Here is a 5,356-nt window from a genome sequence, read left to right on the forward strand (position 1 = left end):
TCCACTACACTCCCGCCTCCTCGCCCCCTACAAGGAAACTGCCTTCCTATATGGACAAACAAAAAAACAGATATGACATGGTGTATTTCAGTTTATAAAATATTGAATCCTCATCTACCCGTAGGCTATTTGATATTCTACTGTGACTGAAATAAGATGAACCATCGAAAGACAGAGTATAATATGTTTGTATGAACAAATACTCTGACTGTTTCAAAATGTTAATGGAGAGAGGCCCACGATTCTTGAAACACAATACCTATCCGAGTCAAGAATACAGGTTCCCTTCCGTTTTCAAAAATAGGTAAAAAATATCTTCTGCACAGACAAAGATAATTTCAAGATGATGTGATAATAATTGTCTGAAATGATCCATTATGTAATTTTTCTGTTACAAAATTTACCTACTTTTTACGTCGTATTGCCTACTGTATTTATTTATTATGTTCTATTGTATTATTGATGTACTGCTGAATTATCATAATGTCTTGTTGTAACTCAGTTATGAACTATATTATATTACTGATGGTACTTTTGTATTGTTTTCAAGTACTATTGTCAATTATAACGCAATGTAAAATTGAAATAAAGAAAATTATTATTTTTACCCGTTCTCACCTCCCCCCTCTCCGTCCCTTACCCTCTGTCCGCCCACCCTCCCCCCTCTCCCCCCTTTTCCCCCTACCACGTCTCCTAACCTCCTCTTCCTCCTACCCGTCCTCATCCCCCCCCTCCTCCCCCCTACCCTCTTCCTGCTCCCCCCCTTACCGCGTCCTCCTGCCTCCTTACCCCTAATATCAGTATTATTATTATTATTATTATTATTTATCCATTATTGTTTATCATTAATTATTAGTTTGTTTTATTGTTTTTTTTTTTTCATTTTTTCTTATCATCATCTTCAAGCTATGACATTGTTGTGGTGTTATCATTATTAATACATTATATTATCATTAGCATTAATAAATATTATTACTTATTATAAATCAAATCATTAATTTCTCATGAATCGATACTTTATTAAAAATTATATTATGATAAAAAATATAGTAATTTTGCCTCATTAATTATATTAATTGACAATATTATCATTATTATGGTTATTATTATTATTACATTATTATCATTATTATCATTATTATGTCTATTAATTATTATCATTATAATATTAATAATAAATTATTATTATATTAGTATCATCCTTTATTAATTATTATCATATTATCAGTATTAGTCCATTATTATGTTATCATTATTATTATTATAATTATAATTATTATTACACTATTTCATTACAAAGTGATGCATCATAAAGGATTAAAGATTCCGGATAAGATGAGGAAGAGAGATATATAACATGAATAAAAACTGAAATATACTACAAACAAAAAAAAGACAAAAAGAGAGAGAGATTAAATGACAAAAAAATTGTAATAATACTATGTCACACACACACACGACAAACACACATACGCACACACACACCACACACAAACACACATACGCTCGACACACACACACACACATAATAATTTTTGTTTTCTTTTTTTTTTCAGGAGAAATAGAGAATAGAGGAATGGACCGCAAACAGTAATTTAATTATTATTTTGTATCGTCTTTTTAGAGAAAATATACGATCTTTTCTAAAATATTTAAGCTGACAGAAAAAACTTTGCACTTGGTTTGAAATATTGTTAATTTAAAATAATAAGTCGGTAATCTAAAAAGTTCGTTCTTTGCGAGGAATGACCTCCTTTCACTGGTTTCGTGCATAGTTGTTTTTGGATATATCACGATTATCGTCGATTTGCCACAGCCGTCCATGTTCATCACTCATGTTTTTTCCAGTTTCATTTTTGTTATTTCATCTTAACCCTACTTTTTTATAAAAATAGAAAAATAAAGCCGGCCACGCAGAAAGAACTAGAGAATCGTACCCGCCGCAAGCAAACTGCAAGAGATATCACTAAACTTGTAATTAAATCCAAAACGGCTTTGATGCTGGCCATTCCGATGCCCCTCTCGCTCTTAGGTTGAATCATAATTAGCATAATGAGTTGCCATTTCTATACTTTAGCCTTCTTGCAACACAACCCCTGTTAATGATTTATTGCATAATCCTTCCTAAGCATTCGTCCGTTTCTCTTTGCCATTCAGTGTTGAGGGGCCGGCCAAATCGGGACAAGGCTGCCTTCAGAGGATGTCTGCGGCCGTCGAGTACCTGGTATAGAGCCTCATTTTAAAATTTTAAATCAGGTTCTTTTTGAAATCAGTTTTTCTTATTTTTTTTATATATCAGCATAAATAATTTGAAAGTATTATATAGGAAAATAATAATGAAAATATGTGTGTATTTTTATAACGACAATGGAATTATAGAGTTTGAGTTATCTGATAAAAATACATACTTTAGATTTGAAAGTGTGTGCCTGAGATTTTTGTCATTTTGTTTGTGTTCCTTTTAGGTATTTGATGACTGAGATCGACGCACCTCCAGAGATTTTCCAAAACCAGCTATCACGCAATCCAAAATCCGTCCAAACCTTTCCTACCTTCTGTTTATTTCCCTAGACAGAGGGGCAAGTCCCCCTGATGGACCTCCTTTATTTGCAACTGTCTGCCAACCTATAGAAAAGGAACATTAAAAATTCTGGCTGTGTTAGGTGTTGAGGACTTAGTCCTCACGGTTATTTTTTCGTCATTTCGTGTTAAATACAGGCCGCTGCAGCTGTACTTGGTTAATTAATACTCTAATTTAATTATGATCTGTAAGATTAAAGCCAGTGTCTATATTCCTCTATCCTGTGCGTCGCTCTCTGGTAACAGTAAATTCCTTTAAACGCCTGTAGATTGACAGTCTAAATTTGAGTGATGTTTTTCAGTAACATGATTAAAACTATTATTTCAGGGGCAAGTTCCAATGATTATTATTATTGAAGAATTGCCCAAAAAAATTTGCTCAATCATGTATTTTAGATGAATCTATTTTTGATATGAATAATTATTTCCTGACGGAGTGTTTAAACCATCCGCTTATTGTTAGAGTCGAGTGAATACAATTAAACATCGCACGGATCAAGTGACAACACAGAGATAGGTATCATGGGTCGAGGGGAACAACTTGCAGAGAATTATGTTTGCCTGATACAGGACATATTAAGAAATCAAGGAGGAAATCAAGAAAGGAGGCGATTCTGAAAGGGAATTTCCCGAATTTTCCAAAGACGCGCTAAAGAGACCCAGAGAAAAAAAAGAATAAATAACGGGGGGGACACACCACATCCAGTGTGAAGTTAAAGATCCTAAAGCCTATTCTTGATGTTGTCAAACAGGTTCAAGTAGAATTAAAATAAACTAGTCAGAAACCGTGAATTAATTTATATTAATGTAGCGAGTCCACCCAAACAAAATAAGAGCCTCAAATTTGATGTTGTTTCAATGGTAAGTAATACTTACAACATTTGCAGAATGTACTGTATTTGTCAAACTGAGCATTCATTCAAATGGAAGCATTAACGGAAACATACATTTTGATTTTGTGTCTACAAATGGTCACACACTTAAAAATTGACTCAATAAAGGTTTTGTGAATGCAAGTTACTGGTAGACCATAGTGTAATGGACTGCATCACCCTGTTCTACATGATTTGTTTCTGGTAATGAACACTATTATTTCAAGAGAAGTTTTTGGCTTAATGATGAGCTATGGTGATTTTATGAAAATGATATACCTACACTCTGGGAATTCTGGGTCAAGATACTTCCAACGATAACTTTTTATAGGATGGGCTGAGGCGATTGGGATTACATGGCAGTGATATTAAATTGAGTGTTACTAAAATAGTATTGAATCGAGAGAATTGGAGCAGGTTAAAATTCATAAGGTTCCACTAATGGATATAGATGGTAATTTATGGGAGAAGAGAAGCTTGTGGCACTATGGAGATCACATCCGGAGTGCCCAAAATTAATGTTTAGAATATGCTGGAAATTCTTGAGGCTTGGGGCAAATTAGAATTGTTGAGTTAAACTGATTTATGCAGGACTAAAGCCTGTTGTACTGAAAACTGTAGGAAATTTTCAACATGATGGAGAATGCATTTTGTTATTGTATCAGAGGTCACCTTTAATTGGAATTGATGTTGAAATTGGAAAGGTTCCAATTGTTCTTCTAAAAGTTGAAGAAACAATATAATGCATCTAAAGGGTATTGGAAAACAAATACGATTTTTTGTTGTAAAGGTCCTGTTGTTCGTGGTTCGCCAAATGTTGTGAATGTAAAATGCGTAGAAAAATGTCCATTAACAGGTAATTAACAATGAAAGAGGAAAGAAGAAATTGGAATTGTCACTGATGATTCTCGTACAAGCCAGCGGAAAAATGCTTTTAAAGGTAACCTATCCATTGACCATAACCCAACAATTTACACCAAGATAACTATTTGGTGGCCAAAGCTAGATATGAAAGAAATGAAACTTAATGGAGCAGAGTATCTGGGAAGTAATTGTGACCAATTAATTGACATGATTAACCGAGATATTTGCTCATAAAATTTCTCTCAGGAAAATTAGAGACATAAAGGTAAGAGTACGCCATGTGAGAATAGTATTTAATATCAGTTGGCAGTTATGTGGTATCACTCAATAATGTTTAAGGTGCCAAAGGGTCAGATAGTATTAACAAATATGTGGAAACATTTCTGAATACTGTCAGTTTCCCCAATTGCAGTTGTAAAGAGACTAAGATTTTGTGAGATGAGGACAGGATTACCTCCAAAGAATATGTACAACTATGTCTCTTTAGGGATAAGTCAAGGTATCCTTATAGCAATCCCAAGAACTGTGAAGGGCAGCATGAATCATTCCTCAGTATTGGGATACTGGTGATAAAATCATACGTGATACATATGTGGATGATATTTGCGACAGCGTTCCATTACTGCATGATGTGAAGAAGTTCATGAATAAGATAAGGGAATAAAACAGTGGATCATATTTGGAGATGATTTCAGACATGTTAAAAGGAAAAACAAAAAATCTAATCAAGAGAAGGTGCTTGGGTTGGTTTGTAATTCTGCAGCAGACTATTTTAGCTTCAAAATAATGTTTAATTTTTTTCAAGCCGATAAGTCAGATAACCTTAATAGCCAGATAGCATTAATATTTGACCCTTTGGGATTTTGTGGTCATTTACTCTAAGGGCCAAAATATTAATTAGAGAATTCACATCTTGCAGGGGATTTGGCTGCAAAAGAAAAGCTAGGATGGGATGACCCAATGTCACGGCCAAAGAGAGAACAGTGGAAGATATATTTCAAAATTGTATGAAGTTGACAGATTCGTTTCCCTTTTTTGCG

The sequence above is a fragment of the Penaeus chinensis genome, chromosome 36, assembly GCF_019202785.1.
Source record: "Penaeus chinensis breed Huanghai No. 1 chromosome 36, ASM1920278v2, whole genome shotgun sequence".
NCBI classification, from domain to species: domain Eukaryota; kingdom Metazoa; phylum Arthropoda; class Malacostraca; order Decapoda; family Penaeidae; genus Penaeus; species Penaeus chinensis.